The 27,152-nt window shown below is 38.5% G+C and overlaps 1 pseudogene; it reads right to left on the bottom strand.

Annotated features, from left to right (window-relative positions):
- The window catches only part of LOC121862937, a 43,720-nt pseudogene that overhangs the window by 9,184 nt on the left and 7,384 nt on the right, over positions 1-27,152 (bottom strand).

The following is a 27,152-nucleotide window of genomic DNA, read 5'->3' on the forward strand; positions in this document are numbered from 1 at the left end:
GTGGCAACCTGGCTCCCCTGGACCCATATAATGAACACAATAAAATCATAGACTGGGGCCCAACCATATACTGAACAGTGGCAACTTGGCTCCTTATAGTCATGATTTGAGATGTGTACCGCCCTGTAAGCTTATTATCACCATTTTCACCAGTGTACAGTATAACTGAACAACCAAAGGAGCATAACACAATTGTTTCACTTTCTTTCCATTTACTTACTGTTACCCTGCTGCTCTCACTGAATCCTTTTACTGCATTTAATAGCCTTCTCCCCATTCCATACACTTGTGATACCTCCCACAATGCTTTTATGCTCACCATATCATAAGCCTTTCCAAATCTACTGGAACTGGTAAAATCTGTAAGTAATAAAAAGCAACCATAGATATTTTTCTTTGGTTAAACCACTTACTTTAAGCCATTGGTTTCAGTTGACTAACCCTGCTTAATTTAGTTTTCTTTCTCTCATCTTTTAATGTACAAATGCCTTCATTTATGCCTTCTTTCATTATATTTAACCCTCTAGCCATGGGTTTGTGTGTCACTGGTCAAATCGTGGGGTGAATCGAGAATAATCATCTTTTTAAAAATAATTTTTGACCTTTTAAATGATAAAACAATAAAGTAAGAAAAACTATATATCAACCCTCTAGAAACTTCTCTGGCAGCACGGAAAGGGGGAGGAGATAAGGGACAAATCATTATACGGGCTTGTGGTCACCACGCATTTAGCAGCTATGTTCTGCTTGCCTTTGTATCTGAGATGGCCAGCAATGCATATATTTACTGATCATGATACTTATTTCCTATACATAATTAATTTAGAATTTATTTTATTTGCATTATTTTTCATAAAAAGTGCTCGGTGACACACATGCAGTCTGTCGGCAGGCTGTCAGCCTGTCTTTGTGTTTGGGAGAGCAAATAATGCATATAAATAATTATCGGAATAATAATCCCAAAATTAAATACATTTATAACAATATTTTCCAGGTGTGGGTAGAAGTATCTCCCCAGCCATACACTAACATATCCTCTTTTTTCCCTAAGCCAAGTGTGTTAAGTTGAATGTGTGTAAGATGTGACATGATTGTATATGCTGAATCAAATGTACACTGATATAATGATTTTAGTTAATAAATATCTATCTATCTTATGACCTCATGTTTGTTGTTTTTAATATGACAATTTTAGTAGTACAGTATGTGATTGTTTTTGCCAGTGTCTCTGTTAGATCCAGGTTGTAATGTTTTTTTTCTTTGTAAAATTCTCCTCTATTATTCAGTGTATGTGTTATTAATACTGTATGTTACTGCAATATATGTATCAATGAGACAAAGAAGCCCAACTTGTATTTTGCTGCCTCAGCTGGCTGCTTCTCAGTAACATCAGATGTTTTTCCGTGCATGGGATCTCCTGTTGCTCCACCAGGATTTTTGCCTTCTTCTCCACTATCTGGTCAATAAATAGGTTTACAGTAGTCAGGCATGCATGAGTTTACAATACTCAGGTATGTATGAGTATATAGCATTCAGGTACAGGTAAACCTGAACTATGATCTCTCTATTTAGGATATTTCACTTGAACGATGGTGATGTTTTAAGACAAACTCCCTAGTTACGATAAAAAAAAAAATGCAAAACAATGGCCATTGTCTGGCCAAACTAGCTGACGTGGAATACTGTACTGTACAGGAAGTATCTCTTGTGTAACAATTGGGATGCATTCCTGAAAAAGCGATTTTAATGCAAAATAATCACAAAATGAGAGATAATGAATAACATCCATGGAGATGGTGCGTAATTATTATGTGAACTCTCGCCACCCAGTAGCAATGAGAACAGGTGAGGCTGAGCTGTGAGCTATGTTATGGTTCAACACATAATTCCCCGTAGATATATGTATACAGTAGTACCCGATTCACGTGGTCAATTGAACCCACAGGGTACAGCGGAAAGTGAAAACCGCGTAAAGTGAACAACAGAACATATGGGATTAATTCCATAGAGACGGCCTAACCCCAAACTCACTTTTCCGACACAATACCTATGTTGTAGTAAAATAACATCTAAATTTTATGATGGTATGCTCCAATTAATATTTAAGAGAAATACAGTCGCCAGGTTAATGTCCATTCAAATAATGGACTCAAATCCCCCTCTTCCCAGCTCACTGGCCCTACCTCTCTGAGAAATGATTGGGTGAAACACTAGATTTTAACGTTTAGTAATAATACCTCAGACTAAAGTTAGGATAATATAATTGACATTTCTGGATTCCTTGCAGGTCAGGGAATATTTTGAATGTAAACTTCATATATTTTGCACAAAAGATAAAATACTTGCTTTGTGTAAACCAAATTATTACATTAGATCTAAAATTTGTATGTCTAATGCAAAATCCATGATGTTTATATTCAAAATGATCATCATATTATAAGAATTCAGCAATGTAAATTATATTCTGGCTGGAGTAATTTGTATGAATTTTATGAGCTAAATAAAAAAATATATATACTTCATGGCATTATGAGTAGATGCACCATGAAAGTGAAAGTCCGGTTCTGTAAGGCAAGGTACGTAAATGAGAAATCGTAAATGAGAAATCGCGGAAAGTGAAACCGTGTAAACAGGGTAATACTGTACATAATTTTCTTCCATTTATTTTTACTGTGTTACATGCACACATAATCGTTCACACAGAATGTATTATTATTTGGTCAAACACAGAAAATTAAATTTCATTAAGTCCGTTGGAATAAGTGTGTGATCGTGAGAGGGAAAGGGGGGAGGCGGGGGGAATCTCTCAGCCTCTGTCTCATGTCCGTGAGTGCCGAATGACAATGCAGTATTTTTTTTTCTTTTATATTATTATTTTATATAGTCATCATTTTCTAAGATTGTCAAGTGTTTTTCCTCTGGTTTTGTAACTGTAAAGTGAGCAGTGTAACTTTGAAAATGTCTGAAGCCATTGCTGGGAGCCAAGGTGCCCAGGAAAACCTGTCTCTCTGAAGGTGAAGCTTGACATTGTGAAGCAGCCAAGTTTGTTCTTATTGATGTAGGGAGTGTTGTTTAATTGTTTTCTATTTATTTTATCAGCACAATTTTTTTGATACATGTGCATATATCGGACTAGTTGTGAACATATCCCATTGAACTATATGTTATAATGAACTCAATTTCGATATTCCGATTTGTGAGATTTTCAGAAACGTAATCTCTCTTAAATCGAGGTTTACCTGTATAAAGATCATGACATATGCTAGAGCAGACTATGAATACCAGTATGGAACATGACATATGCTAGAGCAGACTATGAATACCAGTATGGAACATGACATATGCTAGAGCAGACTATGAATACCAGTATGGAACATGACATATGCTAGAGCAGATTATGAATACCAGTATGGAACATGACATATATTAGAGCAGACTATGAATACCAGTATGGAACATGACATATATTAGAGCAGACTATGAATACCAGTATGGAACATGACATATATTAGAGCAGACTATGAATACCAGTATGGAACATGACATATGCTAGAGCAGACTATGAATACCAGTATGGAACATGACATATGCTAGAGCAGACTATTAATACCAGTATGGAACATGACATATGCTAAGCAGACTATGAATACCAGTATGGAACATGACATATACTAGAGCAGACTATGAATACCAGTATGGAACATGACATATGCGAGAGCAGACTATGAATACCAGTATGGAACATGACATATGCGAGAGCAGACTATGAATACCAGTATGGAACATGACATATGCTAGAGCAGACTATGAATACCAGTATGGAACATGACATATGCGAGAGCAGACTATGAATACCAGTATGGAACATGACATATATTAGAGCAGACTATGAATACCAGTATGGAACATGACATATGCGAGAGCAGACTATGAATACCAGTATGGAACATGACATATGGTAGAGCAGACTATGAATACCAGTATGGAACATGACATATGCGAGAGCAGACTATGAATACCAGTATGGAACATGACATATGGTAGAGCAGACTATGAATACCAGTATGGAACATGACATATGCGAGAGCAGACTATGAATACCAGTATGGAACATGACATATGCGTAGAGCAGACTATGAATACCAGTATGGAACATGACATATGCTAGAGCAGACTATGAATACCAGTATGGAACATGACATATGCTAGAGCAGACTATGAATACCAGTATGGAACATGACATATGCTAGAGCAGACTATGAATACCAGTATGGAACATGACATATGTAGAGCAGACTATGAATACCAGTATGGAACATGACATATATTAGAGCAGACTATGAATACCAGTATGGAACATGACATATGCGAGAGCAGACTATGAATACCAGTATGGAACATGACATATGCTAGAGCAGACTATGAATACCAGTATGGAACATGACATATGCGAGAGCAGACTATGAATACCAGTATGGAACATGACATATATTAGAGCAGACTATGAATACCAGTATGGAACATGACATATGCGAGAGCAGACTATTAATACCAGTATGGAACATGACATATATTAGAGCAGACTATTAATACCAGTATGGAACATGACATATATTAGAGCAGACTATGAATACCAGTATGGAACATGACATATATTAGAGCAGACTATGAATACCAGTATGGAACATGACATATACCATAGGTTACCTTTATCTCCATTTTCTCCTCTTGAATCTTCTGTTTGGTCTTGCAAGATTGTAGCTCGTATGCCAAGTTGGCTTCCGCTTCCTGCTCACAGGAAGGTGACCATTAGACACGATAATTGTATAAATCTATTTCATTGATATAGTACAATACCTTTCATAATATCTGTGGTACCTAGCAAGTAAATAATATATCTAGAGCCACTTAATTTGTTTCGTTTTCTAATACTGTACTACAGAACAGAAGTAAATTCAGGGAGCAGAACAAAAATAGAGGAGAAAAAGAGATACTCTTTACTATACAAATTACCGGCAGAGTGAAGACAACATTGATAATGATAATAAACTAAGATGAAGGAAGGAAAGGATGATAAGGTTTAGGCAGGAACAAAGGATAAGTCAGGCAAAATTTGTACAATAAAAATATCCATGAATATCACACAAGATTTGGCCATACAGACATAAAGCCTTATACTACCCACTTATATAAAGTACAGGGGTCCCTCTATGTTGAACAAAATCATCTGGTGTTGGCCAAATAAAATATTAAAAGTGATGTCCCTGTAGTGAGGGTGTTAAAAGACAGCTAAATTGTCCTGTGTAAATAAATCTTCACATGCTAAGGGGCTGATCCAAGCCAGGAAGAATGGTTCAACTAAAAACATTTCAAACATATTGTTGTCTGGGATCTTCTCTGATAACAATTAGGTACAGTTCTGTTCAGAAGTTAGTTATACACCCGCTGTAAGGGACGCATAACCTGTAGCACCCTTCCTGGATGTCAGGTCACTACGCCAAACCTCCCACCAACACACAGATTGAAAGAGACAACAGAGCAGCTTGACTTGAAATAAGACTCATCAAAAAAGAGATGGGAAGGACATTAATATGAATACCGGCCAACATTACTGCTGATGGATGATGAAAATGTGCTAATATCCTGTAAACTATAAAAAGACATCGCCAGGAAAAAATAATTTAAAGACACAAAAATCTTCTTAACACTATATTGTGATGCCTAAAAAGTCACGTACAGTACAAACATCATCTTACCCGACTCTTCACTTCCTGATCATAGGCAGCTTTCTGTAACTCAAAGTCTCTCTTAGCCTTGGCCACCAATGTCTTGTTTATGTACTGTGCAGCAAGGAGTGTTTCAGCTGCTAAGCTTTTTTGGATTTCGGAATCTTTCTTAGCTTCAGCCTCACCAATCCTCGCATCACGCTTCACCTGAGCTGTCTGAGCCATGCCCAGAGCCTTAAGGTAGCCCTAAGGAGTAGTGCTTTGATTTAATAATTTGACTCTTAATTCAAAGTGAAACTACATACTATCTACCGTACATATCTGCTGTAGTAAGTCGAGTCATACCTCACAACTTAAATCAAATTATTCAGCATAGCAATACTATACAGGTACAACATAAGTGGTGCCCTAATCAATACCATGTCTACATATATGAATGAAATTTATTCACATCTTGAAGTACTAAGTAAATTAAAAATATTTACCAAAGTAATAATATGTTTAATGATTAAAATTTGTCAGGGAGTTTGATCTTTTAGAGGAAGTTCGACACCTTATTGACAGAAAATTTTTGACTCTCCTGCTAAATCTGTAATATAAGAGTAAGTTACTCTTACTACTGATTCATCAGTATGGGGGAAACCTTGATATCAAGACATCAAATAGCATTCATAAACCAACATTCAATAACCACTTAAAATCAAGAATAGAAATACCTAGGTAATAATCAATGGAATATATCTTAATATCTTCAACAACCAAATCTTTCTAAAATAAATTTGTCTTATTACTAAATGTACACACATGCAGCGGCCTGTGGTGAAAAAAGCTAGGGTAAGCAAATGACATTGTTCATGACAATATACTGTACTACTATCAACTATTATGCATCTAGGAAACAGAACAAAAAGATTAGATAATTACTCTATTTTTTTTTCGTCTTCAACCTTTATTTATGATGCCAATAAGGCATTTGTTAAAAGTTTTTGTTAGACAACAGGAACCCTCAGTTCACCCTTTGAGAAAAATACATGGACCCTTGCACCCCTGGCTACGATGGTATTCGAGTTGAACACACAATGCCTCTCGTTAAGGTTGGAAAGCATGAATGAGCCGCTCTTTCGAGAAACTTCAAAACAGTACGAACTCTACCTTTGAATTCAAGCAAACCTCGCCCTTGTCTACCAAATAAAATAAAAAAGGTCGATTATAGTGAATCAGTTATAAAGTAACGTAAGGGCTAAGGAAGCTTTCCTAGTCGATATGCTTGATCCTTGCTACAGTCTCGTCACACATCATGGAGACGTCAAACTCAACATGTTCATCTATCATCGTTCTACACAACCGAGGCCTCAGCAGCTGTGGAAATGCGCGGTAGCTTGACGTATCCAAGTCAACTGTCGAGAAGTGGATTCAGCACTACGAGGAGACTGGAGCGAAAAACAACAGGCCTTAGAGCAGGCGCCTGCAATGCACTTCTCTGGAAGATGGCCAGGTTTGTCATTTGTATGAATATTGATAAGGTCACGAAATAACTGAAATACTAATATATTTCATCATTTACGTTATGCCATTAATATGCATTCCTTTATCTCTGGATCAGGCAATATTGGGGACCATTGATGCCGATCCATTTGCCACAGTTGTCAGCATTCGGAATGAACTTGGACAAGATGCTCTCCTCAGACTATCCGAAGCAGACTTTACTTCATGGATCTGTGTACTGTAGTTACACACCAGCAAAGAAGCCACACCTCTCTGAGGTGTGGCTTCTCTGAGTTCAACAGGGGTAGAAGAATGGAATATGCACAAGAATACTGCGACAAAGAAGATAGTTTCTGAGACTACGTAGTCTTTTGTGATGAAAAGATATTCAGCTGCTCAGACAATCACAGAAGTACCAAAGAAGTACTAAAGTGTGGCAGATATGAAACACTACGTGTAGTAAATCTCATTCTCTATCTCATAATTACATTTGTTAATTCATATTTAAACTGATGTTTTATTTAAGAAGAGTTCCATCAATGCAGTATTGATTTGTTAAAATACTGTTTGTAGATACGACTCATACCAGGTAGTGCCCACTAGGAGAAGTGGCAGAGTCACCGCAGGGTTGTTTGGGTGGAGGCACGTAGGTGTAGGGGAGCTGGCCGATGTTGTTCCGGGCCAATTCACAGGTCCAGAGTATATACAGTACTGTATTAACATATTATAGGGCATTCTGCTGCCTTCAGTGAGAGCTTTGTTGTTTCCCGAGCCCGAGTCTTTTTACCATGTTCAAGACAACAGCCCCGTCCACACCTGTCACGTAGTCAAAGAGTGGTTTGCCCAACACCTGGAAATATCCTTACTGCCACATCCACCACAATCCCCGGACCTTAACCCCATTGAGAACGTGTGGTCTGCCATGACTCAACGGATGCCAATGAACCACCCCAGGAGGCGCCAAAGTGTCATCATGAATGCACTACAGGCGTGGGAAGAGTTGCCAAGTCCCGCCAGACGAGTCCTTACTACCGAGTTGTGGACTCCATGCCCAGGAGACTTAACAGCTTAATAGTGGCTGGGGTGCTTACATCACAAAGTAATGTAGTGTATGTAATAAAAGTGGCTTCTTAAAAGCTTTGGTTTCTAAGGTACAAATATTGAGAATATACAAACTTATGAGACAAATAACTGATAACCCAATTACTGCCATAATCGGAAAGCAGGGTTACTAAAGTGAATCATTCCTTTTCTTAATATTTCATCCAGTTTGTTATATTGTGTCATTGTTTGACACTGAGGGTACACGTACTTTCCTTGGCAGGTGTACATTATAAGTAATTTCAGATTTATTCCCAATGAAATAAATTACAAAATTTGCACAGGCTACATCAATGGGAAAATGATTGCATGGGCTACATCAATGGCAACATGAAATATCGAAATAAATTGAAACTAATCAAATTTAAAAAAAAAAAAAGCTTGTGAATTTAGAGGTATGCGAGATGCTGCTTGCAGTGATCTGTATGGGGTAGGAGTACGGAATTTGGAGAAATGTCCTAGTGTTGATAGAAGACTTTCTACATGACCGCAAGCAGTGTGTGGTGATTAATGGCACGAAATCATCATCCGTACCTGTCACAAGCGGGGTACCACAGGGCAGTGTATTGGGCCCGCTGTTTGTTTGTTTGTTTCATAAATGACATGCCTGACGTTGTACACTCCTTCATACAAATGTTTGCCGATGATGCCAAGTTATTTTGGGAAACAAGAACCAAGCAGACTGTGAAGAGCTGTAGAAGGACCTCTGTGGGCTCCAAGAATGGTCGAAGAAATGGCTGCCGAGATTCAATGTCATGAAGTGCAAGAGGATGCACCTGGGGCGTACCAACGGTAAGGAGGCGTATCATGTGTCCCAACGGGAAGAAGAAACTGTACTATTTGAGACTGTGTGTGAGAAGGACCTAGGTGTGTATGCTGACAATGAGCTGACGTTCTCGGGCCAATGCAAGAAGAAGGTAAATCAGGCAAATAAATTATTGGGTCTTATAAGAAGGTCGTTCAGATATCTAGATCGAAACGATCTTCAAGAGTGAAGTGTTTCCCCATCTGGAGTACTGTCACCCCGTCTGGTCCCTGAGATATGCTAGGGACTGTCAGTTGGTTGAAAATGTTCAAAGGAGGGCCACCAAACTGGTGCCTGCCCTTTGGCACCTCAGCTACACTGAGAGATTGAAGCGCCTGAACTTGCCTAGCTTATACTACAGACGGGCAAGGGGTGACTTAATTGAGGTGTATAAGCATCTCAAGGGGCACTACTCAGTCGAGTGTCCTTACTTGGAGCTGGCGGACGCTCGCACCACAAGGGGTCACAACTCAAGATTGAATAAGCCTCAAGTCCAGAAAACTGTGAGGGCAAACTTTTTCGGAGTGAGAGTTGTGAACTCTTGGAACAATCTACCAGAAAGTGTTGTGACGGCACCGAGTGTGAGCTCTTTCAAGACAAGACTTGACCAACACTGGAGCGGGTTTAGGTACATTCAGGAGCCGGTGCATGCCCAGTATAGTACTTGCTAACAGTGTGTAACAGAGAAGTGACCGATCGCCCAAGCAGCTAACGAGCCGATCAGTGGTGAAGAGGATAAAAGTAAAAAAGTAAGTAAAAGGAGTAGGGGAGGGACAACCAACTGTGTTTTCATAACTTAAATCTCGAGCAAAAGGAATTCTACTCATAGATGCCAACAAATGTTATTGAGGGGAAATTCTAGCATCAGATATGAATCATATTTACATGGATTTAGGAAAAAGTGGGTTAATATAATTTAAATTAATAGTTTTCATCTTATGTCTGGCAATGGCATATCATTTTACCCCGCAAGAGGGCGGAAGAGGCTACTGCAAATCGAATGTTGCGTATTCGGGGGACAGATTTTCAAGCGGCAAACGCTCCTGTTTTGCAAGTTTCTAAAGTCTGACCTCCAATTGCAACATATTTAAATTTAATGAGACTTAAATAACATAAATGCAGAATGCAATACAGGCAGTGGCGGACTGGCCCACCAGGATACTGGGAAATTTCCCGGTGGGCCCCAAAGTGATGGTCCATCACTTTGGAAATAACAGAAAAAAGAAAAAAATATTGAAGAGATGTAACATTTTATTTGCTTAAAACCTTTACTTTTATTTGATTCCTTTGACTACATTTTGGGATTAAGTGGGCACTTTTGGACCCTTTTGAGTGGGCCCTTTTACAAGTTTTCCAGGTAGAAATTTTTGACCCAGTCCGCCACTAAATACAGGTGCTCCTCTACTTATGAACGAGTTACGTTCCTGAGGCTTGATTGTAAGTCCAACTTTACTCTTGTAGATACAAACAAATTGTAAAAAAATGAAAAGATTATGGATATTTAGTACAGCTATACCCTTTAATACAGCCCTAAAACCTGGCTCACTCCTCTCCTCTTAGGTAATGTTTGTTCTATCTGGAATTTTCTTCAAAATAATCCAGTCTCAGTGATGATGTTTGTATCTCTGAAAGTTTGTAAGTTGAACATTCTTAAGTAGAGGAGCACCTGTATACCAATAAATAATATGCTAACTACAGTATAACAAGAGATAAATAATTTTGAAGGGAAGAATTTTCAGAGTAAGGCAGTAAACAATGCTTGCCTTGCTTCTTAGGAATACAGTACATGCCACTACTGTACACACACTGTCCGCATCATTGGTGTTGGGTACATGATCTGAAAAGTTGAGTAAACACATCAAATGGACACTGACTCATTGTCCTGGTAGGGTTGTCAAAATCTTTCGTCCGTTGTGTCATATTGTTTAACACAAAATTGTAAAGATACTTTTTGGCACGAGTGTAAAGTTTTACAATTAACAAAAGGAAATTAGAGAAATTAAGAGGTCTTACATGGTCATCGCTCAAATCGGTAATTGTGTAGGAGAGAACATGGATGCCAAGGGCGTAGAGGTCCTTGGAGGCCACCTCAAACACCCGTGAGTTAAACAAGGCGCGGTTCTTGTAAATATCCTGAAACACAACAAAGTCTTACACAGGAAACAGTACTTTACAAATGTCTTTAAAATAAAAAATACTTAAAACAAAATTTTAGATTATTTGTAAAGCCATACAAAACATTACAAGAAATATTAGTACAGGTTGTACCTCTCTAGTCCAGCAACCTCAGGACCTGACCGGTGTCGGACCATGGAAATTTCCGGACCATGGAAATTCACGCTTTTCCTGGACAGATATTGACTTGCGCTTAAGTTAGCACCACTTTCACTGCTTCGTGGTCTCTTTGAAGACATATTGAAGGGTTAAATGTCGTACAGTAGCTTCTCAAATTTCGCGAGTTTTTAATTCACCATTTTTTATTTGGACACAAAAAAAAACTACATAATTTAAAATTTTGACAGCGGAAACTCGAATTTCGATGGGTTTGAACGGCTTGCCAAAGTTCAGACGACGTGCACAATCGTGTAAACAGCGTCATTTCTCTTATGTACAAAAGATTCATTATTATTTATTACTGAATGTCTTTTTTATTGAATTAATGTTTATGCGTGCAAAATGAGCAATACAATTCATTAATAATACGTAGAATATTAAAACAGATGAGGAAATGAGACAGCATTGTTTTCGTTGATAACAAAACCAGTGACTGATTGGTTCTATATATAAAACAAGAAAATAAGACCCTGGTTGTAGCTGTAGTAAAATTAATGTAAAAAATTAATATGGTTGTTTTAAGTAATGTTATTTAATGTTAATAAATAGAACAATAAAAGTAGCAAACCATTAATGTTAAAGAAAAAAAGTGAGACTGCGCGTATGTAAGTGCGCACATGTGAAAAACACATCGTCATTACTCTACATAAGAATATGAAAGCAACACTTATTTACTGTTCATATATGTTTTAATTAATGTTTCTCATTTTTTTTATTGAATTAATGTTTGTGTGCAAAATGAACAATACAATTCATTAATAATTCGTGGAATATTAAAACACACGAAGAGACGAGACAGCTGTCGGCATTGTTTTCGTTAATGTTTACAAAACAAGTGACTGATTGGTTCTACATATAAAACAAGAAAATAAGACCCTGGTTGTAGCTGTAGTAAAATTAATGTAAAAATTAATATGGTTGTTCGAAGTGATGTTATTTAATGTTAATAAATGGAACAATATACGTAGCTAACCATTAATGTTAAAGAAAAAAGTGAGACTGCGCGTATGTAAGTGAGCACATGTAAAACATATCGTCATTACTCTACATAAGAATATGAAAGCAACACTTATTTACTGTTCATATATATTGAAGGGTTAAATGTTGTACTCTGTACTGTATAGACAAACAGAGAGAGAGAGCCGAATTGCCGGATGTAAACAAACCTTAATTTCCCGCGGCTTTGTTGTTGGTTTTTTTTATGGGGATTAGCCCACCCAGGCACAGGTCACTGACCCACATTGGAGCCTGAGGGGCAAAAATGCAATACTCCAGTAATAATAATAATAATTCAGATAAGTAAAAAAAAAAAAAAAAAAAAAAACTGCTTATCTACCTATTGGACAAACTAAAATCGTTCCGGACCACGGGAGTTTCCGGACCACAGAGGTACAACCTGTATTTAATGAAAGAAAGGCTTCTTTTTTTTTTACAATAAATCTGCCATATAGATAAGAAGATACAGTAGATATATTAATATTTATTCAATATAAATGTCATACAAGCTTACAATTGGTTTGGTATATACTGTACATAGAACAATGCAGGTATCTATCCATCAATGACAAAAATGTACTGTAACTAGCTCTTTTATTAAAGCATCCAGTATAGTACACCTTATTTATCAGGTAAGCAACCACTCACCTCAACTGTCATAGTGCCCATAATGCCACGCTGGTGCCCCTCCAATGTAGCAGTGATGAGGGCATGTATCTCTTCCTGCTTTTTGTTCAGAAAATGTTCACAAGCCACTGCCAGAACATCTGGATGTTGGGTGCTGATCTTCACCTGTTGACAAAAGCAAATAATCTTGTATGAGTTTATTGTGATGATATGATGGGTTGGTCCTGAGACCCCAACTTATACTGTGTTAGGAGCAAGTGGTGACAGTGTGATCTTACCATATGGCAGTTTTCACCAATAATTCCAGTCTCTGCCTATAATAACACTTAGCATGGCAGGTTTTCTCTGGGTATTACAGTTTCCTCCTGTACTAACACTGGACCATGCAGGATGGTCCTCACTACCAAGAATGGCAGGTTACCTCTGGGTACTCCACCAACACTGGACCAAAAAGGTCATAAAACAAAGTAACAAAGAACAGAACAAGTGGCTAAATGTTTAGTAATCTGATAACTGGTGAATGATAAATTGGATGGGAAAAATTAAGTTCAGGTTCAAAGAGAGACCAGTAAAATGGACCACCGACCACTAAGGCAGATCACACCTAATGGTCAGAGTCCCAACAACACCAAGGCCTGAAACTTAAACCAATTAAGGGAAAGGACAACTTTTTTATCTCTCACTATCTCCTATGATTTCCATATGGAAAGATGAATCCTGAGATACTGCCACAGTTGACCTCGTACAGTGCCAATAAGCCAAATACTCAACCTTCTAAGCTTAACATCCATGTACTGAGGGAATTTAACTTAAACAATTTAATAAGTATACATTGACATCATTTGACACACAGGCTGAAAGACAACTAAAGGTATTGTACATTTAGAACAGAGAGGTTGGTAAGTTAAGGCAGAGATTACTGGCTTATTTATTTATATTTCATTATCATTTCATCAATTATCAGCTTACTATCCATTCAAGCAGTTGGTGCCATTCTTTGTTACATTGTCATTAACTTTATTTGTCCAGTGTTAGTATAGTACAAGAGGTAACCAGAGTACCCAAAGGTAGCCTGTAAATGTTTGGTAATGCCAATTACACTTTCCAAATTAGATGATCTCTCACCAATCACACTTCAGGATGCAATCAATCTGCCAAATTCTAAAATAGATATGCTAGGCCTCACCATTTCCTCTAATATGTCATGAAAGCCACACATCCTCAACATTGCTAATGCTGCCTCCTGAAAGCTGGGATTGCTGTACAGATGCCGTAGCTACTTCACTCCTCAGCAGTTCCTTCAAGTTTATAAGGGATTCATTCGTCCTAATTTGGAGTACTGCTCTCATATCTGGGGTGGCTCTTCTTCTGTCCAACTGTTAGATAGAGTGGAATCAAAGGCATTTCGTCTTATTAACGCTCCTTTAGTTGATAATCTTTTTCCCCTTTCTCTTCGCCGCAATGTTGCTTCATTCTCTCTCTTTTACAAGTACTTTAATGGGCAATGTTCGGTGGATTTGGCATCCTATGTACCGCCTGCAAGGCTGTGGGCTCATAACACGCAGCTTGTTCGCGGTGCCCACCATTTCTGTGTGGATGTCGGTCACACTAGAATAATCCATTATAGTACATCCTTCTTTCCTCACACAGCCATACCGTGGAATGCTCTGCCTTCCTCTGTGTTTCCATACTCATACAATCTGTCTCACTTCAAAAAGTTGGTTTTCCAACATCTTTGTGGTGTAGATTAATATCTTTTTCTTTTCAATTTAAATTTCTTTTTACTCTTATTTTTTCACCCCTTAGGCCTCTTGTGGGTCGATGACCTGTGCCCAGGTGGGCTACTCCCCGTAGAAAAAAAAAAAAGGTGGATAACACCCACCCCAAATGTGCCCAGGCCAAGCAGGACTCCACCCTTTGACATAAGTATTGGTGGGAGATATGAACATTGCCGCTGGACATTTAAAAGGTGCAGTAGAAACCAAAGACAATTTTAAGAAAGGTTACAACATGGAAATAATAGTTATATAAATACTACAAACACAGTACTCGTATATGATAATTTTATGAAATATTGAGGTTGCTGAAAAGAAATGTACGGTATAGGAAATGATACTGTACTGTACTGTACTGTACAGTATACACATACTAAAAGAGTTACAAATTTAGCATTTCATAAATACTGTACAGGTCAAGTTAAATATAAAGATCCAGTTACACTTTTACATTTATCTTCTTCGCCACCGACTGGGTGGTCGGTCACGTCTCAATTACGCACTGTTGGCAAGTACTGGGCATGTACTGGCTCCTTAACCCTTAGGCCCCGGGTGACGTTCCAGAACATCCGCCTATTTTCCCGCCATTTATTTTTATATTTATTTATTGATTTTTTGTGTGGGGGTGGGGGAGGGGGGGGAGTTGAGTTTTTTTCTTGATTTATTCCCAAGGGGGGGTACTGCCAGCAGCACTCTAACCCGGGGCTTAAGGGTTAATGTATCTGCACCTGCTCCAGTGGTGATCTTGAATGAGCGCACACTCGGTGGCATCACAACACTCTCTGGCAGTGTTCCAAGAGTTGACTAGTCTCACTCCAAAAAAGTTTGTCCTCAAAATTTTCTGGACTTGTGTCTTCTCAACCTTCAGCTGTGACCCCTTGTGAGGCGGACATCCACCAGCTCATGTATGGACACTCGGTGCCCTTTGTGATGTTTATAAACTTCAATTTGTTCTGTCAAAATACTGTACAGGTTAAATTTAATATAAAGACAATGTTATATTATAATACTGTGAGATTAGTTTTAGTACCGTATATCTCGGCCTGTAAGACGGAATTTGAACCTTAAAAAAATCAGCCCAAAATTAGGGGTCGTCTTAAACACCGGGTATAAAATTCTTACCTCTTAAATATTGTGGTTTAGCGTGTCAAGAGTGGTGATGGAAAACATCATAAACCACTCACAAGGTCCTACCACTAATTATTTTATACCGAAACTTACGTTTGGGAAGCTGGATTAAAAATAAGATTACTGGTATATTAAAATAATAAAAATGTATTATAAACCTGTCTAACATACCGTAAAAGAACAATATACCCCGGTAATAAACACAGCTATCATCACGCACCACCCCCACCCGCCATTTGCCAGTGACGAGACAAGAAAGGGAAAGTGACCAGAGGGGTGAGGTAGGGCTATTTTTAGCCTCTTTGTGTCCGAGGTGGTCAGTAATGCATATCGGTATACTTACTGATCATAATACTTATCTCCTATAAATAATTAATTTAAAATTTATTTTTTTACAAAGAATAATCAGTAAATGACTGCGTTAATTCTTGAAACTACCGCCAGTGGTAAATTTAAGATGAGAATGATGAAGACAAAGTCAGGTCATCTGATTCGGAGTTTGATTCTTAATGATCACCATAAATGTATCGGGTCAACTTCACCTACCAGGTATAATGGTAGCCTCCCTTTGTCTCGAAACAAGTGTATAAATTAAAGAAAATACTTGCAGTGTGTTTAATATATTACAGTATATTATAAATAAATAAATAAACAAATAAATTGGTAAACCGATTTCAAGTAAATGGAAAAATTTTACTCAACACCGACATTAGTTCCAGTTAAATAGACGCTTAAGTGACATCACTAGTGTTTACACTACACCAGCCGGTAACATTTGATGACATTACTTGAAGTGAATTGGCCTTATTTTAAAAAACCAAGGATGTGTAAACAGCACTGGTCAATGGGATGGTTGGTAAAGGACTACTGGGTCAGTAAGCTCCCAATGGTAAGTGTCACATTTGGGGTACCGGTCTTATACAGCGAATAGAGCTCAAAACCTACTTTTTAAATGGAAATTTTTGGGGTCGTCTTACACACCCCGTTGCCTTGTAGGCCGAGATATACGGTACATCAAGGCACCAAACACATTACCTGAGCCACCCCTGTGACCTTTAAAGCAACACCCTGTACTGTGTAGACCCCAGGCGAATGCACCTTGATGGTCATGACATTTAACGACAGTCTGTGGAGAATCAACAAAAATAAAAGACAAAAATTACTACTCAATAAACCATATATAAAGTTCATAAAAGAAATATTGGATCATCCTGAAGATTCTCCACCCCAGCTTATTTCACCAAAAGATTAACCACCGTAGACCTAACCTAACATTATCCTATCCTGTCCTAACATTAACCCATCCTAGTCCAATATTAGCCTAAACTATCCTAACACTAACCTATCCTATACTAACATCAACCCACCCTAGTATAACATTAACCTAACCTATCCTATCATTAACATAACCATATCCCCCAAAATAGTGTTAGATAGGGTGGTAATTTTATCCTCTTGAATAAAGACTTAACCCCTGCATTATTATATTATTCCCCTGAGTATAATGAACAACTCCAAAGAATATAATGAAATATTCCAATGAGTATTTTGACTGAGTCTTTCAAGTACAATGCCTTAACCCTCTGAATACAATGGCATTACATTCAAGGGGTTAAGTCGTCATACTAAAGGAGTTAACCATGACTATACATTAATGGTTCTTGAAAAGAAACAAAAGGAAATACACTACAGTGGTCCCTCGGTTAACGAGTTACCTTCCATAAGATTCTTAACTTCGGTTAATGAGTTTCTTACAAGCCAACCTGAACATGATTTTGCTTGCATTTGGTGGTCCACCAGCTGTAGTATTAGTCCGCCAATACAGTAATCGGTTCTAGGGCTTAAATTCCTCACCATTTTAGCAAATATCAAGAAGTTTATACTATTCAATAATTTTAAAAGTTTAATATTAAATTTTGTACTCATTTTAACAATTATTGAACATAATTGAAGGTAATGAAACTAGTTTTATGCGTGCCATCCAGCCTCTCAACATCTTGCTTGAGACTCTCTTCAACTAAATGCTTTTTTTCTGTTTTTGCAAGCCAATTATTGGTCATTTTGAAATTTATTTTACATACTGACAATATATAATACAGTGCAGTGTTGATTTAAAGAAAATAATCTTGAATTGCACCAAGAGAACTAAAATTTTATGGGTGAAATGGCGCCATGGGGTGACTTCTCTTCCACCCCAATGCCTTCTCTTCTCCCTTCTCCACCCCCATTCTAATTCCCATCATCATCATCATCCAGGAGCCTTCTACATACACACCTCAAAGTAAGTGTACTTTTCTACCTTTTTTGTTGAATTTAGGCAATTTTTGGTGAGCTGGAACCAATTACCCAAAAACCCATTGAAACAATGGTTTCGGTTAACGAGCAACCTTCTAGAACGGATTGTGCTCGTTAACCGAGGGACCACTGTATAATCAGGACTTACCTCCTCCACCTCTGTAAGCCGGGAAAGACCAGCACACGTCCACCAGCCAGCATGGCCGGTTTACCGTGTCCCAAACCTGCAATATGTGGTACAATTCAGTGTAGCATTACTTATTCTATGGGGCCAGAAAAATATGTATTGAAGGGGATACATGGAATGGGCATTGAGGTTATAATCTAATCTTACCTAACAATGTTCAATGTTAGATTTAAGTGAGACTAAGAGGAGACAATAAAGAGATATTTTATCATATTAATAAGTAATTACCATTCAATTGTTACCAATTTTAATACTGTAGATATTCTCATTATTTATCTATTTTATGATAAAATGTGAATAACCATTAAAAAGTAGTCAGGACATGTGTTAAAATAGGTAGAGTATAATAATAATCTAGTGGGCTTCAAGAACACTGTCAGCTACACCATTTTCATTCAGATCTTTCAAATTACACTGACAGGTAACAGGTTGTATAATACGAATAATTAAAAATATTTTTCGCAAGTCAAAAACTAATATCATAACCTACATATAACATTGTTTAAAAGAACCACTACGCATACATGTGTTATATTGTACAGGTACTATATAACTATGTCTTCTGCCACTAGGTACTGTTTGCCATAGTTTATTAAAATGAACAGACTGAACAATATTCCACACAATTTGATGTATTCATTTGTTATCAATGCATTCGTATTAAACACAAAATGTCAACAATAAGAGTACTGTACTGTAATTCTCAAACAAATCCTCTTGGCAGTTCCTGTATTCCAATAGGAAATCCCTAAGTGTGTTGAAGAGTTGACAAGTAATAGACCTACTGATACAGGAGAAGAGGAGAAACGGGAATGTTCAGAGCACAGGAACAATGAGTAATTGCTTGGAGTCCCTGGGAGACAGTCAGTGAGTCAGGGGAAGCTGAAACTAGGAAAACATACGACAAGTTGAAATTTCTGAATATTTGTGATGAAGCTCTGAAATTATCAGCTCCCACTCAAGGCGTGAGGAGGCTAGGACAAAGGCAGGAGGACAAGCCTTGCCCCCTCAGCATTACACTAGTAAGTGAGGGTAAGAAATGGGAAGTTATTCAGCATGCAAAAACTTAGCAAGGAGTGATTCATTTCGGGTGTATTCATAAACCACGATCACACAGTAATGCAGAGGGAACACCACAAAAAATCTCCTAGAGTCCTTGAAGCAGAGGAGGGAGGAGTCGATGAGGAACAGGGACATACGTACATGGGCTATATACAGGGGAAAGTAGTGGGGGCAAGTGCACCAGTTCAGAGACAGGGGACAAAGGGACACCCGCCATCCGCTCTACCTCCCACCCAGGAGGAGGCGAGCACCATCTAAACAATGTCATCTCTGACCACACCCTACAAAACACAAGGGAGAGAGTAAACTAGGCAGCTGCAGAGAATGGAGAGGGGGGCCGGAGTCAATACCAAGACCAGAGACATACCGAGGACAATTTCCGGCTAGTAAGTCATGTACACTAATACTGGCACATTCCTTAACAAGGGAGCACAGTTTGAAACACTACTGAGAGTACACCAACCCAATAAAGTAGTAGTTGTTGTAGAACTGTTGTACAAAATAGGAGAATCGAACCAGAGGAATGCCAGTTCATTATAGATGGATATAACCTATTTACGAACCTTTCCCAAAACTTGCAAGAGGGGTATGGTTATCTATGCTAGGCAAGACCTTAGAGCCAGCCAGGTGAGGTGCGGGGAGAGGATGTTTTCGAAGAATCAAAGCGGTGTAAAATTAAACTGAATAGGAGACTTACTCATTGTAGGATGTATCTACAGATCCCCAAACTGTAGAGTATTAAACCAGAGGAACTTAGAGCCTTAACTGACAATGTAATGGCACTAAACACTAGCCACCTCCTTGTCATGAGGGACATAATTATGGCGACATCAACTGGAGAAATGAATCCATGCTCAACGATCTAAATAATCCAGCCATTCTTTTTGTAGAAACTCTGAAAGACAATTTTCTATTCCAACATGTTAAAGATCTGACTCACTACAGAGGGGAGCAAACACCCAAACCGCTGGACCTCATCACATTTACCGAGGAGGGCATGGTGGCAAATCTGGAACACCTAGCCCCATTTGGCACCAGTCACCATGTAACATTGTCCTTCAGATTTAACTGTTACTTGGTTCATGACAAAAACAGGTTCCGATTTACTAAGGAATAAGCATGCAGATGCTACACTGAATATCATAGCCAGTAAAGTTGACCATTCGATTGATAAATATATACCCAAGACCAAATCCCAGTGCCTCCAGGAATACAAGGAGACACTAACAATGAACCATACGGCGATTGGCAAAGTTAAGAAGAAAACTCAGGATTTTGAGATGTGGGTTAGGACAAATGATGAGCAGAACAGGAGGATGTATGCCAGATCCAGGAACCAAGCAAAGTCAGAGTACAGAAGGGTTGAAAAAAAGTTCCAGAGGCAGATTGCAAGTGAGGTCAAGTCAAACCCAAAGTCTTTTTACCATGACGCAAAGTTGAAATTAAAAATGCGAGTAGGTATGTTGGACCTGAGGCTGGAAGATGGTAGTTAGGCAGATTCTGACCAAGACAAGGCAGAGGCAATAATTTAATTTTTATTTTTTTATTGGTGTTAACAGGAGAGGATGTGAACAATCTTCCTGCATTTTAGGAAAGACGGCTTGACGCAGTGCTGACCACATTGTGTTCTCGGATAAGGTTATAAGAAATAAACTGTCAAAGCTAAAGATTCACAAGAGTCCCAGCCCAGATATGGTACACCCCAGAGTGTTAAGAGAACTGTGTAACAAGCTTATGGAGCCCCTTAAGATCCTGTTCTGCAAACGCCTGGAGGAGAAAAAGATCCCCGATGACTGGAAAATGGCTTATGTGAGCCCCGATATTCAAGAAGGGTGATTGTCACTTCGCGAATAATTATAGACCAGTGAGCCTGACCAGCATTGAGTGTAAAATACTAGACAGCATCATAAGAGATGCCATGATGGAAAATCTGCAAGAAAATAACCTTGTAAAGGAATGCCAACACGGTTTTATACCAGGATGATCCTGCTTAACACAATTACTCAAGGTACTGGATGTTTTGACTCAAATTCTAGAATAAGGCTTAAATATCGACATTATATACCTAGAATTTGCCAAGGCTTTTGACAGCATACCCCATGAAAAGCTGAGAATTAAACTGGAAGTGTACAAGGATTCGGGGAAGTACTGTATCTTAGCATGGATCGGAGACTTTCTGCATGGCCACAAACAGTGTGTGGTGATAAATGGTACGAAATCGTCATGTGCACCTGTGACAAGTGGGGTCCCACAGAGCAGTATATTGGGCCCATTATTGTTGTGTTGTTTGGCAGATCTGTGTTGTTTTCATTCCACAGAAGGAAACTCACAATAGTAAATATACTATGGAATCAAAGCACGGTAAAACAATATTAAAACAAATATCTCAATGTAATAATTTGTGGAATTTTTTTATGATGAGCCCCTGTAAACACACCAGTGAAGAGGACTGTACTGAATTCCTTTAAAGCCCGCAGTTTTGAAGCTTGCGTCCTTCGGAAACTCACGGATTGCCATGGAAAATAAATAAAATAAATCTGAGGCTGTGTGCCAGGGATCACAAGGAGTCAACACTACAGGACAGTACAGAGTACCATATTTCCCAGGTCATAAGATGCACCCTATAATTAACAAGGTATATTTGGGAAAAATAATTTTTGCAGATTTAATAGCCTACTGTACTGGCAAAGCCAAATCACTGGCTATATGTCATCATGTTTCTCACTACCACAGCTCACTATCACTTTGTGGACCCATTTTCAAACATATGTTGGTATTTTTAATAAAATGTACCTAATTTAATCCAAAAGAATATAATTATACGTATGGGTACCCACGGTATACACATTACAAATACTTATTGCTACTGTATCGGGCATATTTACTAGGAACTGTCCAGTACATGGACTGTTTACATCCTGTGCACCACATCAGCTCACATGTCAGAGGTATTGTCTTTACATTGTCACCACTACAACTAACTATCACTGTGTGGACCTAATGTCCATACAGTGTTATTTCATGTTTATGTTTATTTATGTTATTTCACATTTATTATATTGTCTTATGCATACATAATGTTGTTATACATGTGCATATAGCTATTTATATACTGTATGTATTTTGCACACTCCCGGGACTGGCATGAAAAACTCACAGATTTTGCTTTCTCATGGGGTCCATTTTACCTAACTCCAGCAAGATTTAAGGGAATACTGTATGTTACCACCACAGTAGGATAGACTAGAAAAAAAGAGAGAGGAGAGAGACAGAGGGAGTGTTTACAACGAACTTTGCTGAGGTGTTAAATGTGAAACAGATGGCCGTCGCCTTAAGGCTGGCTAACTCGCTCTCTGTGGGGTTCAGAAGATAGTTTCTAGCCGTCCAGTGAGCTAACAAGTCAGGGAGCTAATAAGTCCTACTTTAGACCAGAGACATATAGGTTTTTATATGGTTTAACACCCTACTCTACTCAAATATATCATATGTACTGTAGTTGTTAATGGTGAAGGAACGTACGAGTGATTTAATTATTTCATATGTAACATAAGTAATTTGTACTCTGCAGGTTTTGACCGAATATAGAACAATCGAGTTCTACGTGCAAGGGTCTCATTATCCCACAATCGCTCATCGGGAGGTTATACTATATGTTTAGACAACACCTGACCCACCATAGGAACAGCCAACCAAGAGGCCACCCCTTTCAAACGTAACAGAACACTCCCACACCTACGACAGACTCCAGAACTCATGACCCTCACCAACCAATTCCAACTGCTACAACAGAGAGCAGAGACCCATAGTTGGAACATTGTAAGCTACAATACAAACACAAGAATACAGGAGGAAATAAAAACAAGATCTCTGGAACAAAGCAACCTCAAATGGGCCGAAATAGTTGAACTCTCACAAATATACGACCCAGGAGAGTTCTGGCGTCGATTTAAGAGACTAAGGTTCCAGCCGCAATGAGTCATCATATATAACTGACCACACAGGAAGTAAAATATAGGACGACCAAGACAAAGAACCCCCATTCTGGGACATATAGAGGAACATCGTCCAAATCACAAATGAGCAGAATAAGGGATTTGATGGTACCCAAAAGGAGCTCGTCCTTGATGAATTCCGGGGCCAGACACACCGCACCTAGGTCCTTCTCACATTCACCTTCTCACATTCAGTCTCAAATAGTGCAGTTTCTTCATCCCGTTGGGACATATGATACGCCTCCTTACCGTTGGTATGCCCCAGGTGCATCCTCTTACACTTCATGACATTGAATCTCAGCAGCCATTTCTTTGACCATTCTTGGAGCCCACAGAGGTCCTTCTGCAGCTCTTCACAGTCCACCTGGTTCTTGATTTCCCGAAATAACTTGGCATCATCAGCAAACATTTGCAAGGTTTCAATTGTTTCTCTTACTTTGACAACACACCATACATACCCTGTACATCATTTCTCACTATTGATCTCTTTTTGTCTTTTCTTTTTGTATTTATTATTATTATTTTTTTTTATTGGGCACCCCCCACATCCTTATGTGTAAGGTGAAGCGCAGAAGCGTTTACAACGCCCCAGGGCCGGATTTATCAATAGGCCAAGTAGGCCATTGGCCTAGGGCCCACCGGTATCTGGGGGCCCACTGAAACTAATTTGTCACGCAGCGTGCCAGCGTATAACCTTGTTTCAAGTGTACTCCGAGTATTTCATTATATAATATATTCACAACCATAAGGGCCCCTGTACAATAAGTATAGGGCCCGGAGTATGGGGCCCCTGTGCAACAAGTATAGGCCCGCAGTGGTCTTCAACTGGTGGGCCATGGGGTGGTTCTCAGGTGGGCCACGGACTAGGCCCTATAGTAAAATGAAGAAAATAAGATAAAATAAGATAAAAAAAATATATACAGCGAGTTCTGCTATAACGCGTTTTGGTAACGCGAATTTGCTCTAACGCGATTTATGAATTAGGAACGATATTTGTATAACGCGAACGCTTGTTTGCTATAACGCGATTTTTGCTTACTATTTCTCCAATTTTGTGGTGCAGTGGGGTATGCTATAACGAATCTAATTGGTTCTAGAACCTTGTTCGTTATAGCATTCGTTCGTTATAGGATTAATCCGTTCCAGGCCCCCAAATACAACCACTTAACACTGAAAAATATAATATAAAATTGTAAAAATTGTAAAAAAGTGCATAAATATGCATCTAAACCCCTGAAATAAAGAATATCATTAATATTTGTAATAAAAAAACAATAAATTAGAAAAAAAAAAAATTAAATAATGTTCGTTGTAGGAGTTTCGTTCGTTATAGCATTCTCAATTTTATAGGTAAAACCGTTCGTTATAGGAATATTCGTAGTAGGATCCATTCGTTATAGCATACCCCACTGTATTAACTGTGAATATAGTAAAGAAGAATATCAACAAGAAGCGTTCTGGTGATAGAATTCCCGGTGATGATCGTAAAAGAAAGGATATAACACTTGAAGAGAAGCTCGGTGTTATCAACCTCAAAATCACCCTTCTCCCTCATCAAGTTATATTCATATTTTTTCAAGGTAAAGTGTTACATTTACTGTATGATTTCATTATTAGATATGAATGTAACATTTATTTAGACTGTGCTATCCTTTGTGTTAGGCTAACTACTAAATTTTTTTCGATTTCGAGTAATCTGCACCTAACCCTATTTTCTCCATAAGCCCTGTTATTTCTATTACGCGATTTTCTATAACACGATATTTTACAAGAACACAATTATCGCGTTATAGCAGAACTACCTGTATACATGTTTTATATGTCCGTGTCCCACCATCGATCTATCTATCTATCTATCTATCTATTTATCTATCTATCTCTACATACATATATACTGGACAGAGAGAGAATAAAGTTCAAGAAACCTTCAGCGCCTTGACGTGTGAAGGACAGGATCGTTTCACGTTCAGTACGTGTCAGAGTTATCGTTGGTTTGCTGACAGCTCGCTCAGCCAGTCAGTATCTTCTCAGCCTCAGCTCAGTGATATTTTATATTGTGTACGCTGCACTCATTATTTACTAATGATATTTTACATGTTGCATTAAATGGACTTCAGTGTTATATTACGTGTGTTTTTGTGTCTATTTTCTGTGATATTGGTATCTCTTATAGACTTACACTATTTTTTTGCTTACAGATTATTCTTGGGGATTCTCATGAGATAAATATGTCGTCCCTGAAAAAATATCTGAGTGGCTCACAAAAGAGAAAGTTAAAAGCAGCCAAAGCTGCACAAATGCAATCAGTTCCAAAGCTGGCAACATTTTTTAAACCAAAAGGAGATTCAGAGCCAAGTACCAGTGACAGTAAACTCCCAGGGGATGACACAGTAGATGTTCACTTTCATGATTCAGATGACGAAGCGAGGTCAGCTGAGTCACAGTCACAGAGATTAAGTAAATCAGCACCTACAGCAATGGAAGTACCACCTGTGACTGAAGCTTCATCCGATTCATCTCAGTTGACTTATAAGAAACATTCTGTGGAACAAGGTGTCAGTGTTGATTTGTGTGTATCAAGTGATCCAGCTGACTGGCTGACAATTGATGATAAACTGATTGAGTATTTACTAAACCATCCTCTTGATCTAAATTGTGAACAAGGTGACTTCTCAAGATCTGCAAGAAGTGAAAATGTGGGTGAAAAGGAAAGAGTTCGATATGTGCCCAAATCCTTGTTTACACGTCAAATGGCAAATGATGAAAAAGTTAAAAGAGAATGGCTTGTGTATTCTCCAAAACTGGAGATGAATTTTGTGTTCCATGCAAGCTATTCAGCAAGCAAGTCTCATTGTTTACTAGTGGGTTTAGCGACTGGAAAAACTGCCAGCGTAGAGTTGCTGAACATGAAAGTAGCAAAAGAGCATAAAATCTCAGTTACTACTTGGGGTGTGAGGGCAATTACAGCAAGGCGAATTGATTCCACTTTGGCTTTGCAAGTAGAATTGGAGAGAAAATACCGGAAAGAAGTTCTATTGCGCATAGTTGAAACACTAAAATTTTTAACATCAAGAGGTCTTCCTCTCTGAGGTAGTGGTGAAAGAATAGGCTCTTGCAACAATGGGAATTACCTTGGAGTACTGGAACTCCTGGCAAAATTTGACCCTTTTCTTGCACAGCATCTGGAGAAGTATGGTGCTGTACTGTAGGTAGTGGAAACCCTTCATATCTCTCAAAAACGATTTGTGAGGAAATGGTCTATCTGATGGCTGAAGAAATTCACTCAATTATCATAAGTGAAGTGAAACAAGCCAAATATTATTCAGTTAGTGTAGATTCCACACTGGATGTTAGTCATACTGACCAACTTACATTCATAGTTCATTATGTCAAACCTGATGGCAAACCTGTTGAGCGATTTCTAAAGTTCATAGATATACATGACCATGGTGCAGAGAGCATAGCCTCAACTGTTGTACAGTCAATTAAAGATGTTGGTCTTGATTTGAGTGACATGAGAGGGCAGAGTTATGACAATGCTGCAAATATGTCAGGCATTTACACTGGTCTCCAAGCCAGAATAAAGGCTATGAATCCCCTGGCATATTATGTCCCTTGTGCAGGTCACTCCTTGAACCT

The sequence above is a fragment of the Homarus americanus genome, unplaced genomic scaffold, assembly GCF_018991925.1.
Source record: "Homarus americanus isolate GMGI-L3 unplaced genomic scaffold, GMGI_Hamer_2.0 scaffold24922, whole genome shotgun sequence".
Taxonomy (NCBI): Eukaryota; Metazoa; Arthropoda; class Malacostraca; order Decapoda; family Nephropidae; genus Homarus; species Homarus americanus.